Genomic DNA, 14,247 nt, shown 5'->3' with positions numbered 1-14,247 from the left:
TAGAGCTCGTTGTCATGATTCCAATGAGCCCAAGATCATCGAAATCGAAGTCCGGATGCAAAAGTTATCGCATTTTGGCGTTTAGGTCGGCAGGCCGAGTGCTGCTGCCGGGCAGGTCGGCAGCAGCACCCGTTCCTGCCGGGCTAAGTGTCGGGTGGATCGATTTTTGCCCCAAACGGTCATATTTTGAGGGAGGCTTATTTCCCATTGTTCTAGGAGTTCTTGGACGCGTTTTGACCACCATCCTTGACCTTCTTGAGCTTGCTTCCCCTCTCATTCCTCCCATAATTCTTGCATATTCTTGAGGGATTTGACAAAGGAGATCTAGATCTGCAACCTCCACCAAACAATTCCTCCTCTACGCGAGGGAAACTCTTTGGGATCTAGATCTTGGAGTCATTTGTTGATTTACACCCTTGTTCTTCCTCTCTAGTTCCTCCGTAGCATTTGTTGCTTAGGTGGGATTTGAGAGAGAAGAATTTGAGCACCTTTCTTGGTGTTCTTTCTTTGCATCTTTGCATATTGTTGAGGTATCTAATACTACAATTAGTTCAAGCGAGAGACAGTGGGCTTGTTACTTTTGGAGGGGTGACCTCCTAGATAGCTTGGAGGTTGGTGCTCCGTTGACCTCTTCATGGAAGATTGTGAAGAGGTCCGGGATTCTCCTTCGTGGAGCTTGTGAAGTGGTTGTGGAGCATGCCATCTCTGGAGTGGAGAAAAAGCTAGCCATAACGGAAAGACCTTTGTCCTTCTTGGCATTGGCTTGGAGAAGAATGTGATGACCCAGCATATCATTGCATGGTGTAGTATGCAAGTCGTTAACATAACACCAATGAAACACCGTTCCACTATTATTACATCTCAAAATGGTACAACAGAAACATATGCGGGTCCAAGGTATGTCTATAGAATTACAACACTGACTCTTTACAGAAGATCAACACAACCTCCTAATTACAATGAGGTAAAACTGCAAATAACTCCAGAAGAACAACTCGTGGACTAAACTTATTACTAGCTCTACCTAACGAGGATTTGACTGGCTATAGAGACTATGACTGGATTCTAACTAATTAGGAGCTAGGATTAGGGAGCTAGTTCCCTTCTACTGGTAATCTAGGTTTTCTCCATGGTGGATGTGGTATTTGACTCCTCTAGAAGGATCCTGTCTCTTGAAGTGGTTTTTGACTCCTCAGTCTTCGAGTTGCACTGTAGATCCTCCTTCGATGCCTTCATATCTAAGCAGGGGATTTAAAGAGGGGTGAGTACGAGTGTAATCAACAAGTTCATTATAGGAAATAGGTGTTTAATGCACTAGGTACAGCCATGGACCAGAAAGTCGTAGGCAATGCAAGTGTTTGTAAACATTTCTTCAAAAGGTTGCTTTTATTCGGAAGAACTATGTCCGTCGGCCTTCAGTGGGTGTCTAGAACTTCATGGAGTTCCTTTCCAGCGGCGTTCGCAGTTCCAAACCAGGAACAGGGAGTGACAAGCCACAATTTGATACACTCTACAAAGTTGTGTTTCTATACCCATAAGAGATTTTATCCTTATTGCACAACCAAGTCATGAGCTTGTCCACACTTCCTTGGTATGGGGCCAGGTATAAGTCATAGCCAATCACTGGGTCTTCCCGCGACCCCACATACCCACTCTTTTGTAATCCACTGGCCTCGATTGACTCATGTGATCAATCCCTGGGCCAGCCCGTTACAATCCATCATAGATACAACCCGCAATAGAAGCTATGAGGGCTTCCTCCCCGCCTAAGCATCTGCATGCTGGCCACCTGCAGTTGTATCCATAGGTATGCGAGAGGGAAAAGAACAGCTGACTACTCCGTCCCACTCTAGATCTTATAGTAAACACGGGTATTACGACGCAAGAATCATTGAACGATATTTGTTGTTAAGTACTATGTGAATATAAACCCATTGCAGTGGAACCTCCACCGAACTCATACCATGGTTTCATTGCCCACCACATAGTCATATTCATAATTATGAAAATAATACTTTGCTTTTGATGCAAGAGTGATAACTAGAGTTTTGCAAGTAGTTTGATAAAAATACTCAAAATGACATGAGCAAGCGATGAACTTGCCTTTCTTGACTGCAAGATTATGCAGTCAAGGACTCCGATACGGGATAACTCCAAATTCTGAAATAGCATCATCGTCCTGTAAGGACAATGTTTAAAAGATTGGCAAATATGATATAATGCATAAGTATGAGATGCAATCGCTCTAAGCATAATCTAACCCCGATTATTTAGGATTAGTGAGTGATACGTCTCAAACGTATCTATAATTTCTTATGTTCCATGCTAGTTTTATGACAATACTCACATGTTTTATACACACTTTATATCATTTATATGCATTTTCTGGCACTAACCTATTAACGAGATGCCGAAGCGCCAGTTCCTGTTTTCTGCTGTTTTTGGTTTCAGAAATCCTACACAGGAAATATTCTCGGAATTGGACGAAACAAAAGCCCAGGGTCTTATTTTCCACGGAGCTTTCCAGAAGACCGAAGGAGATACAAAGTGGGGCCACGAGGTGGCGACACCACAAGGCGGAGCGGGCAAGGAGGGGCCCGCGCCGCCCTATGGTGTGGGCCCCTCGTGCCCCCCCGACTCTGCCCTTCCGCCTACTTAAACTCTCCGTCGCGAAAACCCTAGGACCGAGAGCCAAGATACGAGAAAAGTTACTCTGACGACGCCGCCGCCAATCCCATCTCGGGGGATTCAGGAGATCGCCTCCGGCACCCTGCCGGAGAGGGGAATCATCACCCGGAGGACTCTACATCACCATGATCGCCTCCGGACTGATGTGTGAGTAGTTCATCCTTGGACTATGGGTCCATAGCAGTAGCTAGATGGTTGTCTTCTCCTCATGTGCTATCATGTTTAGATCTTGTGAGCTGCCTATCATGATCAAGATCGTATATTTGTAATGCTACATGTTGTGTTTGTTGGGATCCGATGAATATGGAATACTATGTCAAGTTGATTATTGGTCTATCATATATGTGTTGTTTATGATCTTGCATGCTCTCCGTTGCTAGTAGAGGCTCTGGCCAAGTTGATACTTGTGACTCCAAGAGGGAGTATTTGTGCTCGATAGTGGGTTCATGCCTCCATTGAATGCAGGACGTGTGAGAAAGTTCTAAGGTTGTGGATGTGCTGTTGCCACTAGGGATAAAACATCAATGCTTTGTCTAAGGATATTTGTGTTGATTACATTACGCACCATACTTAATGCAATTGTCTGTTGTTTGCAACTTAATACTGGAAGGGGTGCGGATGCTAACCCGAAGGTGGACTTTTTAGGCATAGATGCATGCTGGATAGCGGTCTATGTTATTTGTCGTAATGCCCTAAGTAAATCTCATATTAGTCATCATGATATGTATGTGCATTAATTGTTATGCCCTCTCTATTTGTCAATTGCCCAACTGTAATTTGATCACCCAACATGCTATTTATCTTAATGGAGAGACACCACTAGTGAACTATGGACCCCGGTCCATTCTTTTACATCTGAATACAATCTACTACAATCATTGTTCTCTGTTGTTCTTCGCAAACAAACATCATTCTCTACACCATACGTTTAATCCTTTGTTTACAGCAAGCCGGTGAGATTGATAACCTCACTGTTAAGTTGGGGCAAAGTATTTTGATTGTGTTGTGCACTTTCCACGTTGGCGCCGGAATCCCTGGTGTTGCGCCGCACTACACTCCTCCACCAACAACCTTCATGTGGCCTTCATCTCCTACTGGTTCGATAACCTTGGTTTCTTACTGAGGGAAAACTTGCTGCTGTACGCATCACACCTTCCTCTTTGGATTTCCAACGGACGTGTGCTTCACGCGTTATCAAGCTCTTTTTCTGGCGCCGTTGCCGAGGAGATCAAGACACGCTGCAAGGGTAGTCTCTCACATCCAATCTCTTTACTTTGTTTATTGTCTTGCTTTATTTTATTTTCTGTCTTGTTTGCTTTCTTTATATCAAAAATACAAAAAAATTAGTTACTCGTTTTACTTTACTTAATTTAGTTTTGCTTAATTTATTTTTATTATTGTTAAAATGAATACTCCTGAGAACACTAAGTTGTGTGATTTCACTAGTTAGGCTTAATGGAAAACAACAAAAATATTAGAGATCTTTATAGTATTTATCTTGAGTTAGGACATGAGGTGTTTGAAGAGAAAATTAAAAAAACTATGTAACTTTATATGCATGTTAATGGCAATGTTATTAGTATGAATTCTTTGAACACCATTGTTGGTACTGCTATGGAAAATTCTAAGCTTGGGGAAGCTGGTTTTGATGAGCATGATATTTTTAGTCCCCCAAGCATGGATGAGAAAATTTACTTTGATGATACTTTACCTCCTATATATGATGATCACAATGATGACTATCATATTTTCAGTCCACGTACTATTGAGGAGAAAATTAATTATGATTACAATACGCCTCCTATATATGATGATTATGGTGATGAGAATAATAATGATAGCTATTTTATTGAATTTGCTCCCACTATAATTAATAGTAATGACTATGCTTATGTGGAGAGTAATAATTTTATGCATGTAGCTCATGATAATAATGTTTCATGTGATAGTTATATTGTTGAGTTTTTTCATGATTCTACTGAAAATCTTTATGAGAGATGACAACATGGTTGCAGGGATTTTCATGTTACTAAAACACCTCTCTTTTCGCTGAAAATCTTGAAGTTGCGCTTGTCTTGTTTTCCTATGCTTATTGCATTATGCTTACATGACTTGTTTATTTACAAGATTCCTTTTCATAGGAAGTGGGTTAGATTTAAAAGTGTTTCTTATTTGCTTTTGATGCCCTCTTTTGCTTCAACTCTTATTTCTTGCGAGAGCATCATTAAAATTAATGAGCCCATCTTAATGGCTATAAAGAAAGCACTTCTTGGGAGATAACCCATGTTTTATTTTGCTACTGTTTTGTTGTGTCTTGGAAGTTGTTACTATTGTAGCAACCTCTCCTTATCATGTTTATTGCATTGTTGTGCCAAGTAAAGTCTTCGATAGTAAGGTTGATACTAGATTTGGATTTCTGCGCAGAAACAGATTTCTTGCTGTCACGAATTTGAGTAGGTCTCTCTGTAGGTAACTCAGAAAAATCAGCGAAAATTCATGAGTGATCCTCAGATATGTACGCAACTTTCATTAAATTTGAGCATTTTCATCTGAGCATGTTAAGTGCCTCTAAAAAATTCGTCTTTACGGACTGTTCTGTTTTGGCAGATTCTACCTTTTATTTCACATTGCCTCTTTTGCTATCTTGAATGGATTTCTTTGTTCCATTAACTTTCGGTAGCTTTGAGAAATGTCCAGAAGTGTTAAGAATGATTGTGTCACCTCTGAATATGTGAATTTTTTATTATGCACTAACCCTCTAATGAGTTTGTTTTGAGTTTGGTGTGGAGGAAGTTTTCAAGGGTCAAGAGAGGAGGATGATACAATATGATCAAGAAGAGTGAAAAGTCTAAGCTTGGGGATGCCCCCGTGGTTCATCCCTGCATATTTCAAGAAGACTCAAGCATCTAAGCTTGGGGATGCCCAAGGCATCCCCTTCTTCATCGGCAACTTATCAGGTAACCTCTAGTGAAACTATATTTTTATTCCGTCACATCTTATGTGCTTTACTTGGAGCGTCTGTATGTTTTCTTTTATTTTTTTTTGAATAAAATCGGATCCTAGCATTCTTTGTTTGGGAGAGAGACACGCTCCGCTCGTTCATATGAACACTGGTGTTCTTAGCTTTACTTTTAATGTTCATGGCGAAGGTTGAAACTGCTTCGTTCATTGTTCTTTGGTTGGAAACAAAAAATGCTTCATGTGGTAATTGGTATATGTGACATTGATACGTCCAATTTGCATCACTATTTTATATCATAATTTGCTGTTATTCATTGATATATTTCATATTTGGAGATAATACTTATGTTATTTCATCTATTTTGCATGTTTCATGATTATTGGAGAATCCCGTACCGGAGCCAGGATTCTGCTGGAAAAAGCGCCGTCAGAATGCAATATTTCGGAAGATCAACAGTTGACGGAAATTATACGAAAAACCTTATTTTTCCAGAAGATGAAGTGAGCCAGAAGGGGGAGCCGAGGGGACCTGAGGTGGGCCCACCGCATAGGCCGGCGCGGCCCAAGGCCTGGCCGCGCCGCCCTGTGAGGAGGGGGCCCACAGCCCCCTCTCGCCTCCTTTTCTTTGCGAACGTCTTCGTCCCGAAAACCTAAGCTCCAGAGGGTACCTCACGAAGAGTTACAGCCGCCTCTGCGGGGCGGAGAACACCAGAGAGAAAAGAGCTCTCCAGCAGGCTAAGATCCGCCGGGGAAATTCCCTCCCGGAGGGGGAAATCGACGCCATCGTCACCGCCATCAAGTTGGACATCATCTCCATCACCATCATCATCGTCTTCATCATCATCACCGCCGTCTCCACCGCTGCACATCGTCACCGCTGTAACAATTTGGGTTTGATCTTGATTGTTTGATAGGGGAAACTCTCCCGGTGTTGATTTCTACTAGTTATTGATGCTATTGAGTGAAACCGTTGAACCAAGGTTTATGTTCAGATTGTTATTCATCATCATATCACCTCTGATCATGTTCCATATGATGTCTTGTGAGTAGTTCGTTTAGTTCTTGAGGACATGGGTGAAGTCTAAATGTTAGTAGTGAAGTATGGTTGAGTAATATTCAATGTTATGATATTTAAGTTGTGGTGTTATTCTTCTAGTGGTGTCGTGTGAACGTCGACTACACGACACTTCACCTTTATGGGCCTAGGGGAATGCATCTTGTACTCGTTTGCCGATTGCGGGGTTGCCGGAGTGACAGAAACCTAAACCCCCGTTGGTATATCGATGCAGGAGGGATAGCAGGATCTCAGAGTTTAAGGCTGTGGTTAGATTTATCTTAATTACTTTCTTGTAGTTGCGGATGCTTGCAAGGGGTATAATCACAAGTATGTATTAGTCCTAGGAAGGGCGGTACATTAGCACAGGTTCACCCACACAACACTTATCAAAACAATGAAGATTAATTAGTCGTATGTAGCGAAAGCACTAGACTAAAATCCCGTGTATCCTCGAGAACGTTTGGTCATTATAAGTAAACAAACCGGCTTGTCCTTTGTGCTAAAAAGGATTGGGCCACTTGCTGCAATTGTTACTCTCGCACTTTACTTACTCGTACTTTATTCATCTGTTACATCAAAACCCCCTGAATACTTGTCTGTGAGCATTTACAGTGAATCCTTCATCGAAACTGCTTGTCAACACCTTCTGCTCCTCGTTGGGATCGACATTCTTACTTATCGAAAATACTACGATACACCCCCTATACTTGTGGGTCATCAAGACTATTTTCTGGCACCGTTGCCGGGGAGTGAAGCGCTATTGGTAAGTGGAATTGGTAAGGGAAATTTATACTGTTTGTGCTGATTTTATTTCTGCCTGCTGCCATAATTCATTATGGAGAGATCTTCTCTTGAGTTTTTATTTGGAAAATCTGCTACTACTGCAAAGGTAGTGGATGAGGCGCCAGGTGAGGAAGAGATACCATACAAGATACCAATGAAAATTATTGAACGTGTAGTGGATAACCGTTATACAGGGGATGGAACTGTCCACCCTGGAGATCATTTACTGTTCTTACATGAATTATGCGGTTTATTCAAGTGTGCAGGTATTGCTATGGATGAAGTGAGGAAGAAATTATTCTCTATATCGCTGTCTGGTAAAGCGGCGCATTGGTATAAATTACTGGATAATGGGGATTCTCTTGAATGGAATGATATTGTGCCCCGGTTTTATTCTAAGTTCTATCCTCCAAGTGAAATTCACAAGGATCGGAATCGCATATATAATTTTTGGCCTCATGATGGAGAGAGTATTGCCCAAGCATGGGGGAGATTGAAGTCTTTAATGCTCAAATGCCCCATTCATGAGCTTCCTGGTAATGTTATTATTGATAATTTCTATGCAAGACTTTCTTTTGAACACAAGACCTTGCTGGATACTTCTTGTTCTGGATCATTCACACGCAACAAAGAAGAGTTTAAAAGGGACCTTCTTAATCGGATCCAGGAGAATACTGAAGGATGGGAGAACGACAAAGATAGAGAATCAGATATAAATTATGATTATAAATGCATTGAAGCTTTTATGGATACTGATAAATTTCGTAATATGAGTGCTACTTATGGTCTTGATTCTCAAGTTGCTGCAAATCTTTATAAAGCTTTTGCCTCTCATTATGAATTGCCTAAGAAGAATTTTGATAAGTATCATGAACCGTATAAAGATAAAATTGATTCATCTATTAATAAATGCGTTGTAGTTGAAACTGTTGATCATGTTATTCCTGAAGCTTATATTGAAAAAACTCCTTTCCCTGCTAAAATGAAGGAGTACTCTGTTATAAATAGTGCGGTTCATAAAAGTGAAAAGAAACCTATAGAACCTAAAGAACAAATAAAAGTTGAACCTGTTGTTGCAATAGTTAAAGATCTTGTGACTGAAAATGTGGAGGATGGTCATATTATTTTCTGTGAAGATGCTTCTAATATTGTTTCACATCCTAATAAGTCCAAGCAAGCTAGTGTTCCTATGCTATCTGTTAGAATTGGTGATCATTTCTATTATGGTTTATGTGATATTGGTGCAAGTATTAGTGCTATTCCTTATGAGCTTTATACGGAGATTATGCACGAAATTGGTTCTTGTGAACTTGAAGATATTGATGTGGTAATTCGGCTGGCTAATAGAGAAACTATTTCTCCAATTGGTATTGTTCGAGATGTGGAAGTTCTATGCGGTAAGATTAAATATCCTGCTGACTTTTTGGTACTTGGTTCTGCTGCTAGTAAATATTGTCCTATCATTTTTGGTAGACCTTTTCTAAATACTTGTGGAGCTATTATAGATTGCAAGAAAGAGAAAATTTTGACTAAATTTGCTGGTGAATCTTATGAGTTTAACTTCTCTAAATTTGCCAAAACTCCTTATAAAATTGATCCGCCTAATGATGATTTTAAAGTTGAACAGTGTGCATCTATTGTTCTTGCTCCTAATAATCCCTTGCAGCAACATTTGGAGAATAGCGAGAGTGAAGTGTTTAGGGAAGAAAGAGATGAGCTTGATGAAATTTTCCTTCGTCAACCTATTCTTAAGCATGATTTACCGGTGGAAGATCTGGGTACAACACCACCACCAAAGGAAGATCCTGTCTTTGATTTAAAACCATTGCCTGATAATCTTAAATATGCTCATATTGATGATAAGAAAATATATCCTGTTATTATTAGTTCTAAGCTTACAGAGTTTGAAGAAGAAAGGTTATTGGAAATATTGAAGAAACACCGAGGTGCTATTGGCTACACTCTTGATGACTTGAAGGGGATTTCTCCCTCTATTTGCCAACACGCCATTAATATGGAAGATGATGTGAAGCCTGTTGTTGAACCTCAGCATCGTCTAATTCCTAAGATGAAGGATGTGGTAAGAAATGAGGTATTAAGACTTCTTGAAGCTGGTATTATATATCCTATTGTTGATAGTAGATGGGTTAGTCCTGTGCATTGTGTTCCTAAGAAAGGAGGAATGACTATTGTGCCTAATGATAATGATGAGCTCATACCTCAAAGAGTAGTTGTAGGGTATAGAATGTGCATTGATTATAGAAAAGTTAATAAGGTTACTAAAAAAGATCATTACCCTTTGCCTTTTATTGATCAAATGTTAGAAAGGTTATCTAAAAATACTCATTTTTGCTTTCTTGATGGTTATTCTGGGTTTTCACAAATTTCTGTTAAAACTAAGGATCAAGAGAAAACCACTTTCACTTGTCCCTATGGAACTTATGCTTATAGACGTATGCCTTTTGGTTTATGTAATGCTCCTGCTACTTTTCAAAGATGCATGTCTGCTATTTTTCATGGCTTTTGTGAGAGTATTGTAGAGGTATTCATGGACGATTTTTCCGTCTATGGGAATTCTTTTGATAATTGCTTGCGAAACCTTGATAAAGTTTTGCAGAGATGTGAAGAAACTAACCTTGTTCTTAATTGGGAGAAATGCCACTTTATGGTTAATGAAGGAATTGTATTGGGACATAAAATTTCCGAGAGAGGTATTGAAGTTGATAGAGCTAAAGTTGAAGCAATTGAGAAGATGCCCTATCCTAGGGATGTTAAAGGTATTCGTAGTGTTCTTGGTCATGCTGGGTTTTATAGGAGGTTTATTAAAGACTTCTCCAAGATTTCAAAGCCTCTTACTAATCTTCTTCAAAAATATGTACCTTTTGTTTTTGATGATGATTGTAAGGAAGCTTTTGAAACTCTAAAGAAAGCCTTAACAACTGCTCCTATAGTTGAACCTCCTGATTGGAACTTACCATTTGAAATTATGTGTGATGCTAGTGATTTTTCTGTAGGCGTTGTTCTTGGACAACGAGTAAATAAAAAATTGAATGTTATTCATTATGCTAGTAAAACCCTTGATGCTGCTCAAAGAAATTATGCTACTACTGAAAAGGAATTGTTAGCTGTAGTCTTTCCTTGTGATAAGTTTAGATCTTATATTGTTGATTCAAAAGTTACAATTCATACTGATCATGCTGCAATCAGATACCTTATGCAAAAGAAAGATGCTAAGCCAAGGCTTATTAGATGGGTACTTCTGTTGCAAGAATTTGATTTGCATATTGTAGATAGGAAAGGTGCTGATAATCCTGTTGCTGATAATTTGTCTAGATTGGAAAATATTGCTTATGATCCTGTTCCTGTTAATGATAGTTTTCCAAATGAACAATTGGCTGTAATAAAGGTGAGCTCGCGAGACAGTCCTTGGTATGCTGATTATGCTAACTTTATTGTTTCCAAGTACTTGCCTCCAACCTTTTCAGCTCAGCAAAGGAGGAAATTCTTTTATGACTTGAGGCATTATTTCTGGGATGACCCACACTTATATAAAGAAGGAGTGGATGGTATTCTGCGAAGATGTGTTCCCGAATATGAACAACAAGAGATATTGAGTAAATGTCATGGTAGTGCTTATGGAGGACATCAATGAGATAGAACCGCGCAAAAGGTTCTACAATCAGGTTTTTATTGGCCAACTCTCTTCAAAGATGCAAGGAAGTTTATTTTATCTTGTGAGGAATGTCAAAGGGTTGGTAATATCTCTAGACGCAATGAAATGCCTATGAATTATACTCTTGTTATTGAACCGTTCGATTGTTGGGGATTTGACTTCATGGGACCTTTTCCCTCTTCAGAAGGTAACACTCATATACTTGTTGCTGTTGATTATGTTACTAAATGGGTGGAAGCCATACCTACAAAAAGTGCTGATGGTGAGACCTCTTTAAGAATGCTTTTAGATATTATTTTTCCTAGATTTGGAGTTCCTAGATATATTATGACTGATGGAGGTTCTCATTTTATTCATGGTGGTTTTAGAAAAACTCTTGCTAAATATGGTGTTAATCATAGAATTGCTTCCGCTTATCATCCTCAAACTAGTGGGCAAGTAGAATTATCAAATAGAGAGATTAAATCTATCTTGGAAAAGACTGTTAATAAAACTAGAAAGAATTGGGCTAGTAAATTGAAGGATGCACTATGGGCTTATAGAACTGCTTATAAAAATCCCATGGGAATGTCACCTTATAAAATGGTTTATGGGAAAGCTTGTCATTTACCTTTAGAACTAGAGCACAAAGCTTATTGGGCTGTTAGAGCATTAAATAAAGATCCTAAATTAGCCGGTAATAAGAGGTTGCTGCAATTGAGTTCTCTAGATGAATGGAGAAGTGAAGCTTATGAAAATGCTAAACTCTTTAAAGAGAAAGTTAAAAAATGGCACGATAGAAGGATTATCAAAAGAGAATTTAATATTGGGGATAAAGTCCTATTGTATCGGTCTGGTCTCAGATTCTTTGCAGAGAAATTACTCTCGAAATGGGAAGGACCATATGTTGTTGAGGAGGTGTATCGTTCAGGAGCAATTAAAATTAGCTCTCTCCAAGGCAATGCCACGCAAGTGGTGAATGGACAAAGATTCAAGCATTATATCTCAGGTGATTCTTATAATGTAGATGTTGATATTATTCGGGTGGAAACACCGGAGGCTTTCATCAAAGGTCAAATTGACAGTCCGCCAGAACTCGACTTTGAATAGGTAACAGTACTGGTAATGAAAAGTTCGCGATTTACTTTCCGAACAATGTTTTTGCTGTTTTTGGAAAATATGAAAAATTACGAGATCGAAACGGAGTGGAGGAGACGCACGAGGGCGTGCCCTCATAGGCCGGCGCGGGCCCCAGCCAGGCCGCGCCGCCCTATGAGCTGGCAGCCACGATGCCTCTTTCCGACTCTAGTTCGACCTGGTACTTTCCTTTTGTCGTGAAAATTCCTGCTATATAATCCCCCAGACCCCTGGAGGTCCGTATATCATTTTCTCGACGTGTTTTGTTTCGAGCTGTTTCTGCCAGGATTTGTTTTCAATCTAGGAGCACCATGGCCTCCAACAACAAGGGTGTTATCACCAGAATTTGACCGAGTCAGAGGTGGGCCACGATCAAGATGGGCTTGAAGAATATACATGGAAGAATATATGTGAATCGGCCTTATATGCAAAGTTTGGGCTAGTTTGCCCGTGTATCTGTAATATAGTAGGATACGTGTTGGTTAGCTAGAGTTTGGCTCGTGCACGGTTGGGATTATTCCCACGTTAGAAAGTCTATGGACTATAAATATGTATCTAGGGTTTATGAAATAAACAACAATCACGTTCACCACAAACCAATCTAGGCGCATCGCCAACTCCCTTGTCTCGAGGGTTTCTTCCGGGTAAGCATCATGCTGCCTAGATCGCATCTTGCGATCTAGGCAGTACAAGTTTATTCGTTGTTCATGCGTTGCTCGTACTGAAGCCTTTTTGATGGCGAGCAACGTAGTTATCTTAGATGTGTTAGGGTTAGCATTGTTCTTCGTATCATATGCTGTCGTCGTGCAACCCTTAGACATCTAGCCGCCCTTACACCTATCTTAGGTGTAGGGGTGGCACCCCGCTTGATCATTATTTAGTAGATCCGATCCGTTATGGTTGCTCCTTGTTCTTCAAGGATTATTTTAATATCTGCATAGTTCGGCCTTACAAAGGGTTGAAGGATCCAGCGGCGCGTAGGGTGTAGTTTGCTAGCCCTAGACAGGATGTTCCGGGGATCAACTTCGTGTTGGTTTTTAGGCCTTGTCTAGGATCGGCTTACGATCACCGTGTGCGGTCGCGAGGCTCAATCACGAGTAGGATGTTCCGATTATGCGGTGAAAACCCTAAATCGTCGTAGATCGTTTTAGCTTTATTCTGATCAAGCAGGACCACCATATATTCGTACACCTCGTGCGAATCATGGGTGGATCGGCTCTTTGAGCCGATTCACAGGACAACCTGAGAGCCGATCGAGGCTCGTATTTAATGTTTACGTGTATGCCATGCAGGAAACTAAGCGAGGCATCTCCATCACCTTCCTGACCAGGTATAGGTCAGGTGGCACGCCCTTGCACCAGCATCGGACGTGCGTGCCGGAGTCTTTGCGGGCCGTCGCTCGGAGGGACCAGGGCCAGCCGCAGCCCTAAGTTGCTCCCGGCTCTCCTGTGTTGCCCGTCGCTGCTCGCCGGTGGGTTTCTGACCGCAACACATTCTGGCACGCCCGGTGGGACAATCTTCGACATCAACCGCATCGCCATCTACATCTGAGATGGCGGACGGCACCCCAGTCACGTATGAGGATCTGACCGAGGAGCTCAAGAAGAAGTATGACGAGGTCAAAGCGATCCTCGAAGCCGACCTCATCGGCTCTTTTCACAGAACCCGTTCAGATGGCGTCAGGTGGAAAGGGTTCTCGCCTGAAGGTGCGCTCGATGGAGTAGACCTGTCCGCCCCGTCAGAAGAACGCACCAGGTCCCTGCGTCAGGAGATTAACTACATGGTGGCTCACTCGCTGCACCGCCATTCTGAGAGCCTGGTGAACGCTTTGGAGCGTGTCTCTCTTCGCGTGATCCAGGAAATCATGAGGCACCAGTACTCTCCGTCAGGACCAGCTCTCGGGACTTACCAAGGAGAGATGCCACTCCAGTCCCGCCCACCGCTGCCGTTCGCGTTGGTGATACGTCCA

Source organism: Lolium perenne, chromosome 4 (assembly GCF_019359855.2).
Source record: "Lolium perenne isolate Kyuss_39 chromosome 4, Kyuss_2.0, whole genome shotgun sequence".
In the NCBI taxonomy this organism is placed as follows: domain Eukaryota; kingdom Viridiplantae; phylum Streptophyta; class Magnoliopsida; order Poales; family Poaceae; genus Lolium; species Lolium perenne.
Note: the sequence above shows the minus strand (reverse complement) of the source record.